The sequence below is a fragment of the Eschrichtius robustus genome, chromosome 8, assembly GCF_028021215.1.
Source record: "Eschrichtius robustus isolate mEscRob2 chromosome 8, mEscRob2.pri, whole genome shotgun sequence".
Lineage (NCBI taxonomy): Eukaryota > Metazoa > Chordata > Mammalia > Artiodactyla > Eschrichtiidae > Eschrichtius > Eschrichtius robustus.
Genome location: NC_090831.1, coordinates 73,196,455 through 73,210,682, shown reverse-complemented (window position 1 = coordinate 73,210,682; position 14,228 = coordinate 73,196,455). Strand labels below are relative to the sequence as shown.

The 14,228-nt window shown below is 45.3% G+C and overlaps 1 protein-coding gene and 1 long non-coding RNA gene across 4 annotated transcripts in view; one reads left to right on the top strand and one right to left on the bottom strand.

The window, feature by feature from the left end:
* The window catches only part of CDK6 (cyclin dependent kinase 6), a 227,453-nt gene extending 224,560 nt beyond the window's left edge, over positions 1 to 2,893 (bottom strand). Inside the window, exon 1 of one of the 3 annotated variants that reach the window (XM_068550663.1) lies at positions 2,755 to 2,893. The gene's annotated coding sequence lies outside the window, so the exon portion shown is untranslated. Of the gene's footprint in view, positions 1 to 21; positions 171 to 2,754 lie in introns of those variants that run through there. The other 2 variants (XM_068550662.1, XM_068550664.1) reach the window with 2 other exon arrangements.
* Positions 2,760 to 12,211, top strand: LOC137768913 (uncharacterized). Its single transcript, XR_011074847.1, has 3 exons — positions 2,760 to 2,840; positions 11,060 to 11,111; positions 11,813 to 12,211. It is a non-coding gene; the product is annotated as an uncharacterized lncRNA (long non-coding RNA).
* Positions 12,212 to 14,228: the final 2,017 nt, after the last annotated feature.

Here is a 14,228-nt window from a genome sequence, read left to right as displayed (position 1 = left end):
TTACGAAGCCCCCTTCGCTACCCTCTGCGAGCTCCTGCCCTCTCCCAGGCCGCTTAATCCTTCCTGGTTCCTCCGAGAAAAGCGAAGTTACTTTTCTTTCCCTGCAGAGCTGGAGCCGTCTTCGCGCGGAGAGGTTGCAGGGGCCCCTCGGGGATGAGCGCGGGGCGCGAGACGCAGTGGAACGAGAGGGGGCGTGCCAAGCAGCCCAGAGTGTGCCGGGAGCGCGGGGGAGGGGAGGCGCCGAGCACGTCAATGTCACGGCTTAATATTTATCCTTATATCATTGTGCTGTGCTGCTACCCTCCCCGCCTGCCCAGGCCTGGAGGTGCAGGGAGAGGGGCTCCTGGGGTGCCGTGGGGCGTTTCAGGGTCGTGCACAACCTGGTGTGGAGAGACCGCGGGTCCACTGGTGTGCGGCCGCAGAATGTGGGTGGGGGCTCCCAGGACCCTGTAACCCGAAGCTGGGAGTGTGCGAGAAGGGGTGGTCAGACATCTGCTCGGAAATTGCTTCCTTTCTTTCCACTTTCAGTTTTTCTACGAGGACACATTTTAAAACGACTTGCACACACAAATGGTCTTTTTAGGGTAAAGGAATCTGGATTGGAAGCGGAATTCTTCCTCCGACCTAGAGGACCTCCCTGGTGGAGACCCATCAGGTCGGGGAGGGCTGGAGCTCCCGCTCCTCGGGGGTGGGTGAGCGACAGGGCCCTGGGGGTGGGGTGGGAAGTCGCCCACGGGACCCTAAGAGTGGGAGAAAGAGGTGTCCACCGCACTTCAGCTTGTCGTCTCCTTGGAGAACAACTTCAGAAGGAAGGCAGCAATAACCGTGACTCGCCTAGAAATTTTCAACCGATTGAACCTGAGTAAAACTCAGCCTCCCCTTAAAAGGGGTGGGCGGGGGGAGTAAATGCTGAGCCTCCAGGGGAAAGTGAGAAGGGGTTGCGCCCTTGAGGCCTGGACTCGCGAACCCTTCCCCACTCCCAGGGTCGTCCCCAAAGTAGGCAGCAGAGGTGGCTGCTCCATTCTCCTTTCGGCTTAAGGCCGGGTCCGAACAGCAGCCAGTGGCCCCCCAGGAGCCCCCCACACAACAAAGCGGGGGGGGGGGGACGACGCACTTTCCCTTCCCATTCAGCTGCAATCCAGGACCCAGGGAACCTCCTCCCCACCGCCGCTTTGGCCTCGGCCGGACATTCGCCACTACAGTCGCGTGTCCGAAATTCTCGGGGCACCTCGGAATTACCTGCCCGGCAACCGCTGGCGCGCTCGCCTTCTGCCAGGCATTATAGAAACAAAATGCGCGACCCCCACGGTCTGCGGGCGGAGGGGCCCGCAGCAAGGACAGAGACCCTCACACTCACTGTATTCAAAACTCTCCTTAAAAGGTGAAGGCGAATCCTGGGGGAGCCGAGGAACGAGCCCCTAGAGCCAGCACCGCGGTCTGAGGCAGGCCGAGGGCCACACAGGTAGCTGAGGAGCCGCCGCAGGCTGCGCAGCCCGCCCCCTCCCGCGGCCCCCCCTCCCCTCCACTCCCCAGTCCTGACCGCCGCTCGGCAGCGAAGGAAGCGTCGGGGACGTCCCACCCCCGCAGGGAACTGCGCCCGCTGCCCCCGCCTGGCCCCGCACCGCCCGCCCCGGCTCTCCCCCCTCGCTCCCCGGACTGTCGGCTCCGGCGGAGAGAAACGGGAGCAGCAGTGCCTTTTCCCCCCCTCTCCTCCACTTTTTTTTTGTTGTTGTTGTTGCTTTCCCACGCTGGCTGAATGTGACTTGACCCCATTTCAAAAAGTTTGACATAGTGCTTCAACATTTCCGCATTCCTCCGCGACTACAAAGGCTGCAGCCGCCTCCTTCTGCTTTCTGTCTCTGCTCTCTGTCTTCACACTCAATGAAATCCTTCATGTGCCTCTCCCGAAGCCTGCCAAGCACCGCAAGGGTCGCCACCAGCGCAGCGACAAGAGGCCGCACCGGGGACCACGACTCCCGCGTGTGCGCACAAGCAGATGCGCCCACGTGCACACTGACGGGCGCGGTGCTGGGCCCGAAGGTGCTCACCCCGGGGCGTGCGTTTTAACTTCGATATTTTAAATTAGAAAAGTAAACTGGGAAACTAAAGCAAGCGTGCATCCTTGCGGGGCTTCCAGCCTGGGCACTGGCCGCCTGCGTGAACTCCTCTAAGTGTGCATAACACGCCCGCAGGGGTTGCCAGCAAGAAGTCTGCGTTAACATTTATCTCTTGGTGGGTAAGGTGGAGCCCACACCCGTACCTCAACGAGCTTTCGGGGGAGCTTTCGGGGGACATAAACATAAGGCACCGAAACACATTCTCCCCCATGGAGTCCCCAACAGCAGTGCATTTTAAACCCTAAATGTGGATTATTATGTGAGTTTCCGAGTGGAGCTTGAGTTCCGTTTGAAGAAGCTGGATAAAAAGTGTTTGTGGGTGCGCTTGTGCGCAAGGCTAAGTGTGAGCTGGCACAGGATCTCGGTGTTGGGGGTCGTTCCTCGTGTGGCGTCCTAATCTGGCGTCCTCTAGCCGGATTAGGAGAAACTCCTTTAGCTCCCCAAAACTAGCCCCCATAACTACCCCGCCTCGGTTCGTAAGGGGTTAACCAAAGCCTATTCCGAGAACCTACCGCCCCCCCACCGTCTCCGTCCCCCCTACCCACCCTCGCCTCCGACACCGGCCAAGCCCCCAAATCTCCCCCGGGGACCCTCCCCCCACCCCGCAACCCACCCACCCGAGCGCACAGCTCTTTACCTGAGGGGCCCGGCCGCGTCGGGCCTCGCGAAGGGGCTGCGGGTATCAGTTCGACCTTCACACGTGTCCACGGCGGCGCGGAGCAGGTAACCCGGCTTGGAGGAAGGAGTTACCAGCACTCTCTCCGGCGAAGGGGTGGGCACTACGGCGGAGGGAGGAGGGGCGGCGGAGGGCGCCGCCCGCGCCGCTCGCTGGGGGCGGACGGGGCTGCGGGGCTCCGGCCGGCGCTCGGGGCCCGAGCCGGGGAGGCGACGGGGGCGGGGTTGGGGGCCCCGGAGGCCGACTCTGCCGGACACCCTCCCGGCGGCGGGGTTGGGGGCTCGGCGCTCAGTGGCAAGCGAGTGTGCAAATTAAAGCCTTCCGGAGAGAGGGGAGGCGGCCGAGACCCGGCTGTGCTCTGAGCCTCCCCGCTCCCTAGCTCTCTGCTCCGAGTGGGGGGCGAGAAAGAGGGGGGAGTTCAATGAAAATTTCCGGCTTTCACTGCAACTGGAGTGAGGGATCTTGCGACTAAAATAAGAGGCGTGAGAGGGAGAGTGGGATGTGTCGTCGGGAGTCGGCGGAGTTACCAAACCCAGGGTCGCCCAGAGTTGGGGTTTTGACAGAGTGAGGCGGGCTGGGCGTATCAGCAGTCCGTGATGTAGACGGATGGGAAAAACACAAAACAACCAACAATAATTATGAGGGGCCGGTGGGGATGGTAAATACCAACACTTTCCAAGAAACTGAAAATTCAGACCAAAAAAATAACTCTTCTCTATTTAAAAAAAAAAAAAAAAATTGGCAGGACGCCTTGCAGAAAAGAAAATACTAATCTGTCCAAGCACTTTTCACTTTCAGCATGAGCTACATTTGTTTTGTTTTCCTTCGCTTCCTTTCGGCCTCACAAAGCCCTATCTTTTCCTTTTGGACAGAGGATATGACTTGGAAATTGTCAGGCACTCTTGTGGTTAACGATCTACTTGAAGGAGCTGGCCGGTTCACAATTATTAAGAGATTAGCAAATGCTGAGGGTTCACTAAGGTATTTCTGGGGAGGTAAAAAGCCTAAAATTGATTGTAAATAACAGAACTGCAAGGTAAGAGACACACACACACACACACACAAAGAGGAGACAACACGATTCGGTGGGTGCTCAGTTTAAATGCATTATTGGAATTCTGAAATTTGAAACCTTGTAAGAATGTATACTTTACCTGCTGAGAAAACCTGAATACAGTTATTTCAGGTGAAAATGAGATTTTGGAGAAAAAGAAAAGTCTTCTAGACTTTCTACAGTGATGTAAAACAAAACTTAAAATAGCTATTTTTTGGAAAGAATTCAGTGTTTTCCAAAATCTCTATCTGTAGAATACTTGAAACCCTTTAAATATCTTAATGCAAACCCTAAAAAATTTTATTTATTTCAGTGCTCTGTGGAAAAGTAAAAACCCAGAAAAATTCTGTTGGAATTGAAAACACTACCTTATAAATCATTTGACTTCACAGTAGATCAAACTTTTGCTTTATAAAATTGATTCTATATTACAGTGTGAAGTAACAGGTTAGGTAAATAAAAATTGTTGCATTTCCATTAGTGAATATTTTGCAATGCATTATAATAATTTATTCTTAAAAAATAAAAGTGAATAATTGTGTTTTTTATGCTTAAGATAGTTCATAAAATACATTTTGTGTTTAGAAGCATATCTTCTAAAATGAAATCCAATTTCTGAACAAAATTTGTATGTGTAAAGATATCTATAATCTCATATACCTTACAGACTTAAGAAAGCCAATTGTTGGATTTTGTATTTATATAAAATATTGGATCACTACAAATCACTAATCAGACTTTAAACCAGAGACACAGATGGGAATCCTCCATTTTGATAACTGCTTACACTATCAATGCTTTTTAAAACAAGATTTACTTGCTGGTAATTAACACATTTATATAATTCAGAAATAATTGTCAATAAATAGTCATATTTATTGGAACCAGCAAATGATTGTAAGAATTTGAGTGAATAATTTGTTTAAAAATATTAAGCTGTAAATATCTTTTAAATTAACTGAAAAATGTCTTTTCTACACTGGGTTGCATTTTGAATTGCTGAATTTGGTAACAACCATAGATGGATTAGAAACTCCATGATTTAGCTTACTACATCACTTGGGCTATGTCAAAAACAATGAAACTTTATTTAATTATATATGTTATTACTGAGTGTTACCTCTCTTTATGTCATCTGCTTTCTCTGATACTGTTAATTTATCATGTTCACTCACCCTGGTTATGGTTCACATTAACTCCAGGTTGGTTAAACTTCAGACCAGGAAGTTTTACAATGGATTGTATAAAATTAGTAAATACCAGATTGTTTTTGTTTATGGATAACTTCCTCTGTGGGTAACAGGTTATCATAACAAAATTTGCACAAAGTTTATAAACTGTGAACCAAATTCTGACTCCTTTGTTTAGGAGTCTTTGATGAATGAATACATCATTCCAGAATAGTGATTTGTACCAGTATTTTCACACCGCATCTCAGGTATTCTAAAGCTGAAAATCATCTTACAGTTTTTTAAAAATTAGAATTCATGGAATTATTTCCAGATATGATGTTGCAGGTTACCCTAAAAGTTTTCTTAGTGTCACATAAGAGATATATTCCGTGTGTGAACATTTTATACCAAATATCTGTACATTTTTGTTTTCACTAAAATAAAAATATAAATTACAGACCAGAATTAAAATTTTTAACACTTTAAGAAATGAGAAATGTGTTTAAAATTAGTAATTATATAATGTACATCTAATTCTAAATGATCTCTAATTTATATTAGCCATTTGAATTTATAAAATACATTTTCTAGAAACTCAGAAATGAGGTTTTACTAGAATCTACTACACAATCATCCTAATTAGAGGTCCATGTAGATTTATACTTTTTGTCTATAAAGTTCTGTTTATCATCTTGATAAAAAACCTTTTCTGGTTTAGTAACTTTGAAATTAGTTACCCTCATTTTAACTTGATTTATATGTGTATGTGAACATTACCTTTATTGAGTAATTACCATGAAAAACTTTTTAACAGAAAAAGCATAATATAATTCAGTGCATTTGAATGCGTTCTTCCCCCCTACCCAGGCATTTCCAAGCTGTTTTTTTTTTGGTGGGGGGTTCTTTAAAACATAACATTGAAAATTTGCTAAATATCCTAGAAAAAAATCAATTGTACTACCAACTTTTTCAACTGTAAAATTCTGGACTTTAAATTATTTTTTAAGTTCAACCTTCTAAATAAATTGCTTCCTGTCAATTTGGAGATGATCTGGATTTTTCTCTTCTTGTTGCATGTTATCTAGTGCATTTCATTTGAGCAGTGGAACTTGAAAAGGTTTTGATATTTGCCGTGAAGAAAAAAAATATATGAGTTAGTAGCTTATAAAATTTAAGGAGAAAAACCAAACATTATTATCTATTGAAAACATTCCGTTTTCATGGAGTGAAATTATAATTATCCCTATGCAACATGTCAGTACTATGTTCATATTTGTATAATTGTCATCATCTTTTCAATGTTTTCCTTTTGATAGACACTCATATCTTCTTTTTCCATTGTGTGTGTGTGAGAGTACCTGTATGTTCCTTGGCATATTGTTGTGACACGTTCCAAACATGTTCTTAAGATTCTTTCATCAAGTATATTAGAATTCTGAGTAATCAAAAAAATAACTATGGAAATACACGTACAAAGATGGTGATAGTCACATTGAAATACCTACATTTCCTTTCTGTTTAGAGTGTCCTGTACTTTTCACTGACTTCCTACATTTCTTTTCCAAGATAATACTTGCATCTCAACTGCACACATGGCCTAACAATTGTGTCACCATAGCTGCCTTTGGTTGAGCTAAAAGGTGTGTATATGTTTTAGATAAATCGTTCAGATGAAGCAGTGAAGGTCCAACACAGTGGGGGTGAACAATGATACAGTGGGATCTGGGAGATAGGAAGAAGGAAAAAGAAAGTCACCTGGGAGAACCTCCTGTGAATGGCTTGGCAGCAGGAATATGTGAAGAAAGCACATGCTAAGGTCCCGGGGCCAGGAGATGTTCCTCAGTGCTCTAGGTATGGCATATCCAGACAACTGATTCTTTTGGAATGAACAGCATTCTATGTCTATCCTATTATGCAATGAATGAGATTGTACAGTGTATGCGTCCATATTCAGGTAACTCTCTTATGTTGTCTCCTTATGGACTTTCCCTGAAAATAATATAGAATGGAATTCTTTGTAGAATTCTCTGAATGCCTAGAAGAAAGTACATAATAGCATAGCTCTGTGGATCAAACAGTTTACCATAAATTGAAGAGAGGATCCAATTTTTAATCCCTACTATAAATTTGTTCTAGGTTTCTCATAGCTCTGTATCCCCGATACCTAGCACAGTAACTGGCAAGTATTTTATGTCCAATAAGTGTTTGTCAATGGGAAAGTTGACTTTGTATCCTTTATTCCTTCTTCTTTGGGACAATCTATTGATTTCCTTCAGGGGGATAATATTAGAATAATTTTTTTATATAATCCCTCCAAAATTTAAGGATCAGTGTGCTGATTTCAGGACCCCAGAAATCTATCTCCTCTACCTTCTGTTCCCTTTCCTTTTAGCCCTCTTCTCTAAATCCGACAGTCCTTTCAGGGCCCAGCTCTTCCTTAAAACCTGGAAGATTCCCTCAGCTCAATGACATCCTCTTTGCTCTAACTCCTAGAGGCCATCTGCTTCCTACCTTCCTCAAAGCTTGATGCTCTGCTACCCGCCACCATGAGCTCCCTGAGAGTGTCCACTGTGCCTTGCTCCCTTTGGCAATGTCCCAGCACCTGGCTGTACCATCTGGCTATAGTAGGTGGTCAGTGAACACACCAATGGCTCTTGTCTCTCTCCATGAGTGTTACTGAGTCAAGCAGGCACAGAGCAGCCTGGAATCGTGTGACATAACTAGGATAACATTTGAAAGTGGAGGACGGTGTTCCACTTTGCTTAAACAGGAAAGAACAATGGCATCCTGCTACTTTGTGTGGATTTGTTATGTTTTCTCTTGTGTTGCAGATATTAGTCATTTAAAACATTTTTGTCTGAAAGAAAACACGTTTAGATAAATTACTAAATTTGTCTGAAAGACGAATTCTAAAATCTTATCAGAAAGAAAATGTGTTTAGGTAATTGTCTCCATTCCCTAACCCTGAAAATCCTGATTAAATGATTTTTCTCTGAAAAGAAGAAATACTAAACTCGGAGGTAACTTAGATACTGTAGAGCCCAGAACCTGGAAAGATTACTCATTTTATTTGCCAATATCCTTAATATTTATGTATCCTAAAGGGCAGAATCCTTGATTTTTAAGTCAGGAGCTTTGTCTTTTATTCGTGGTTCTTCCTCTCTCAGCAATGTTGACTGTACCCTCAGGGGACAAGATATTTAACCTTTCTGACCTTCAGTGACTATGCCTATTAAACGGGTCTGCTAATCATTCAGGAAGATGTTATGAAAATAGTTTGAAGAGAAGCAGCAAAGAGTTTTACCTTCGTAAGAGAAGATATGGGAGTATAATGGAGGTTGCTGGTCCACATGAAATTTAATATGTAGTTGGCTATGAACTACCTGCACAACCTTGGGCAACACCCTTAAGCCCCTGGGCCTTAAGGTCCTTGTCCGTAAAAGAGATGATGAGACTAGATGATTTGTATGGCTGCTGCAACTTGACAATGCTGTAGTCCAGTCCAGCATGCTATCTATGCCTGGCACCATCATGATACATCAGTTTTTATAAATGCCCTAAATTAGAGTAGTGACAGAGGATGGGACTCTGACGTCAGCAACCCAGAGAGGGGTCTGGATTTCAAATGTGAATTATATTGGGGTCTCTCTAACTTAAACCTCTGGATTTTCAAGACTGAATAGAAATGAGGACTTCTAGAAAAACATTAGGGGAATTCACTAGCGTTTTCATTAGAGATGGGGAGAGAGGAGCCAGGTTTTAATCTTTTTAGCTAAAACTAAATATGATGCATTAATTAATCAACTCTCATTACTAACATCCGATAAATAAATTACAATAGTACATACAGAACTAGGATACTCAAGATTAGAAATCTTGGCTGATCACAGAAATTCTTCAAAGATATCACAAAGCCTAACTTTGGGAGATGTGACGGGACATATCTGTAAACTACTAAAAACATCAGTGGCTGCCAGCCCCCCATGAGGTAGTAGAAAGTGGGGGGCGGGAGGGTGAAAGGCAGTATGCAGTGAGTCTGAGGGGCTCCAGCAAAAAACAGAAATTCCGAGAGCTGCGGATCCAAAGCCATTATTAAAACATGTGTAGAAGAACAGACTGTTGCCTCTGTGCTTTTATTTTCTAACACATGAGCCCATGTGCATGGTTTTAAGGTCCTCCCTAGATGTACAGGGAAAAAACATTTAGGCAGTTGGAACCAGACGGTCCTGGATCAGAAGCCTGGCTCCATCATGTAATCCTGGACTAGGTTCTTAAACCTTCAGATCCCTCGTCTCCCTCACTCATAAAGTAGGGATACTATTCTCCGCCACAGTAGGTTGGTGTGAGAACTAAACAAGTGCCAACTGTGTACATTTTGCATTTAGCAGACACTTAACAAATATTAGGAAACAATCAATATCCCTTTTGTGAAATCACATTTCCTATTCTTTCTCTTTTAGGGGCAGCTAACCCTTTGACTGACATGTCGTTCTTTTTAACTGGATTGAAACATCCACCTATTGCAGAAGTAGCAGCCTAAAACAGAGCACACCTAAAATTATCTGGGGCTTTGACAACACCACAACTGTCTCTGGGTGTGTGAGGAACAGAGGAGGGGGTGGGGTGTCTCGCCTGAGACCTCTCTGTCTTGTCCAGATCTTATCCCAGTACTGCTCAGTCTCCTTAGTCCGTTCCTCACTGTCCCCCCTCACTCTCTTCCCTACAAGTGGCTCTGTTCTTCCTTTCTCCACTGCTTTGGTGTGGCCTGAGGGCCAACTCATTCTGTCCCTTAAATATGTACCCCATACTTGTGGACACTTGTCTTAAAAGCCCTGCGACTCGGCTGCCTACCCGCAAGAGCTCTTCTGTGGATCACGCCTCCACAGTCACTGGCTCCTAATTCTCTTGTTCGAAGTACTGACTGTTATCCTGTTTGTCATCCTCTCCATCTCCGCCCTACACATCAACCTGGTCTTCCTGGCTTAGCAGAAGTTTCCTTAGATGACACTGTATTTCCTACCCCATACTCTCTCCTTAGAAACTCTGGAGGGGAGCTACCCTGTCTCCCCTGCCCTTTTCAATTTTTATTTTTTGAACTCCCCAGGGATATTTCCTCAGCTTCTTGTCCTTTGATACTCAAATGCTTCCTTGCGAGCCATTTTCCTCATCGCTTTCTCATCCTTACCCACGGGCCATCAGATACCTGGACCACCCAGTTCCTGGAGTTCTGTCTTCTACTGTCTCCTACTGAGGTCCCACAGGATGATGGACTCCTTCAAAGAGGGGTCTGCAGCTTTTATTGCTTCATCTCTAAATCCTGGCCCAAAGTCAGTGAACAAGAGGTGCTGGCTAAATGAAAGCTACAGTATCATAGGAAACACAGGTGCCATCAGATGATCTTCCATCTGAGCAGTGACCTGGCACTCTCCCAGGCACATCTTGCTCACCTGTGTCCTCCCTGCTCCGGATTCTATGCTGTCTTCTTTAAGAGTGAACCCCAGAGCAGGGTAGGTAAAGGTCTCCACCTTTGGGTTGCACCATCCCCGCCTCCCTTGATACAGGAGTACATAGAATGGTTGATAGAAAGCTCATGAAGCTGAATTGATCTGACCTATGGGTTCATGCTGGTCAGGAAGAGCCATGAAATCCAGGCAAGGAAGCTTAAACTTGATTACTAGGCAAAACACAAAACTGATTTAAGATTTTTGAACAGGGAAGGTGGCTCTTAGAGCAGTGATAACACAGAAGTCATATGCAAGGAGATGACTTTGGTACTAGCAGGGCCAAGAGGCTGGCATCAGGGAGGCCAAATTACAGGCTCCTGCTGGTGGTGAAAAGACCCAGAATGATAGTTAAGAATGGGGAAAAAAAGAGAGAATGGCTACAAGAGAGAATTCAGAGGAAACATTTGACAGGATTTGGTTAATAACAAGATAACAGAATAATGAGAAGAGTTAACATGTATATAGCCTGTCAGGGCAGCTCTGGCACTTTATATAAATTAACCTATTTAAACCTCCTAATTATGTCCATTTTTCAGACAATGAAACTGAAGCATAGGACCAAACTTCTAACCAGGCTTTGGGTCCAAGGTATGAAAATAATTAATAATTAAAATACTACTACTAATATAGTGTATAATAGATAAAAGAAAGATGGCTTGGTGAAGGGTTAGGAGTTCCATTTCTGAATCTGAGATGACAGCCAAATGAAAATATCCAGTGGTCACGTGGAGTGGGGAGCCCTTTCACTTTTGCCTGGTTCTGCCTTAAAATACACCCAGATCCACCATCCTGGAGAAACCCACTGCTGTTTTCAAATGACATTCTGCTTTTTTTCCCCTTTCCTATTGGCAGGGCCAGTTGCATGGGTTGCACAGAAGGGTCTTGTGCGTGGTAGAATGCTCTGCTGTGGCCATCGTAATAACTTTTGAGCAAGGTGCCTACATTTTCATTTGGACTGGGCCTGCAAATTTTGTAGAGGGCCTGCCTTTCTGCTGGAACATCTGGGATGGACATTTCAGATGTGGGCATTCACTTCACAGTTCAGGCCTCCTTCTGAGCAGTGACCTGGCACTCTTCAAGGGATGTTTGCTCCTTTCACTGCTTCTGTGAAACTGTTCTTTCCCACATCATCACTGATGCAGTCAGTGCCAGTTTTTTCTTAGTTGTTAGGCTCTGCACTTCTTACGCTGGTTTTTCATCTTTTCTCGAAATTCTCTCCTGTCTTAGCTGTCATGACCCATGACGTCTGCCACTTCTTGATTTGATGTTCTTTTGTTTTCCACTGCCAGCTTTTCCTCTGGGTCCTGCCCCATACCTGGAGGTATCTGCTACGACTCAACAATCAGCAGCTGAACTGCTCTTCTGCAAGTTCACTTACTCCCGTTTAACCCCTCAGAACGTCCCTTGTGGTATGCATATAAAAATGGATTTCTGGGGCTTCCCTGGTGGCGCAGTGGTTAAGAATCCGTCTGCCAATGCAGGGGACACGGGTTCGAGCCCTGGTCCGGGAAGATCCCACGTGCCGCGGAGCAGCTAAGCCCGTGTGCCACAACTACTGAGCCCACGTGCCACAACTACTGAAGCCCGTGCGCCTAGAGCCCGTGCTCCGCAACAAGAGAAGCCACCGCAATGAGAAGCCCGCGCACCGCAACAAAGAGCAGCCCCCACTCGCCGCAACTAGAGAAAGCCCGCACACAGCAACAAAGACCCATCTCAGCCAAAAATAAAATAAATTTATAAAAAAAAAAAAATGGATTTCTATCATCCTTGTAGTAGTCACTGCCTGGACCCTAACCACAAACCCGAACTGATTCACTCTCCTTTTCTGTACCTGTTCTGAATTTTTCCACCCGTTGACTTCATAACTCCTCAAATTTATGGCCTCTCCTTACTCTGTTGGTCTTCACCTTTGACTTCTCTACTCAACCACCAGTCCGTCGTAGGGTGTTCCCCAATTCCAACTGTTTTAGGCCACGCTGGGAAATTCTTGGCTTAATCCAGCCCTGTCCCCTGGCCTTTCATCTTGACCAGGTGCTAGAAGCTGATGCTCCTACCAAGTCTGTCTTAGCTCTGTTGGTGTCCTCTCACCTACCTCTGCACATCTGACCCCGAAGCTGAACAAGCCTGACATTGAACTTTGCCTCGCAGAGCCACCCCACCCACCCTGCTCCTGCCCATGTGTTTGCCAAATAACCAACTTTCTTGAGAGCCCATTCCTCCTAGGCAGTGCTACTATACTTCCCTAGTCCATTCTCTATCTTGGTTTCCCAAAGATTATTTCCTATTTTCTGTCTTCTCAGATCTCCAACACTTTCTTCCCATGCTCATTGTCATGATGCCCTTACTTTTTATTTCACAGAGAAAATAGAAGAAATCAAGGGAGAAATTCCATACACTTGCATGCATGCTTACCCTTTTTGAACTGCTTTCTTCACTGTCTCCAGGACCCCACTCTCTTGCTTCTTTTCTTCTCTCATGGCCACTCCTATTCACTCTCCTTGTTGGTCGTTTTTCCTCTTCCCATCCTCTAGGTTGGTGTGTGTCAGGGTGTTTGGGCTGCTATAACAAAAATACCATAGATTGGGTGGCTTAAGCAACAAATATTTATTTCTCATAGTTCTAGAGGCTGGGAAGTGCAAGATCAGGGTGCCACCATGGTTGGGTTCTTGGTGAAGACCCTCTTCCTGGTTTATAGACAGTCATTTTTTGGTTGTCTCCTCACATGGCAGAGAGCAGAGAGAGAAGCATTTTTCTTTCTCATTTCTCTCCTCATAACAGTACTAATCCCTTCATGAGGGCTTAATCCCTTATGATTTAATTACCTCCCAGAGACCCCATCTCCAAACACCATCACACTGGGGATTAGGGTTACAATGTTATCAACTGGGGGAGGACACAAACAGGGAATCCATAATTACGTTCTGAGGATTAATCCTTACACCTCCTTTCCCTGCTCTTCACCCTCACACTCTGAGTAACCTCATCTAGTGCCATGAATTTAAATATCACTTGCATACTGATCCTCCAAGATTTACACCTTCATTCAGATATCCTTTTTGAATTCCAGACATATATATATCTCTAATTGCCTTCGTGATGTTTGATGCGTGCACAGATGTCTAATAGGCATCTCAAATTTAACACATCCAAAACTGAACTCTTCATTTTCCTCCCCAAACCTACTTCTCCCACAGTTTTTTCCACCTTAGTAAATAAAATCTGCATTCGTCTTGTTGCTTAGTCCAAAATCTAGCAACCCAGCATGACTCCGTTCTGTTATTCATGCCCTATATGCACTCCATCAGTAAATCCTGCCAGCCCTACAGTCACTCTCCAACCACTAGGGCAGCCATCATCATCTGTCACCTGGTCTCTTGCAATAGCCTCCTAACTAGTCTTCCTGCTTCTAGCCTTGCCCCTCTGCCTTCTCCACACAGCAGTCAATGTGATGCTTTTTAAAACTGAAGTTAGATCATACCATTCCTGTTCAGCGTCAAGACCCTCCAGTGTCATCCCGTTTCTCTCAGAGTAAAATCTAAGTCCCTTCCACGGTTTACAAGCCTTACATAGTCTTGCCCTACTTCATCACTGTGCTGATTCTTCTCATCTCTCTCCCTCTTGCTTCTACTGCTGCAACCACACTGACCTCCTTGCTGTTCCTCAAACCCACCAAGCATGTTCATGCCTCTGAGCCTTTGTACTTGC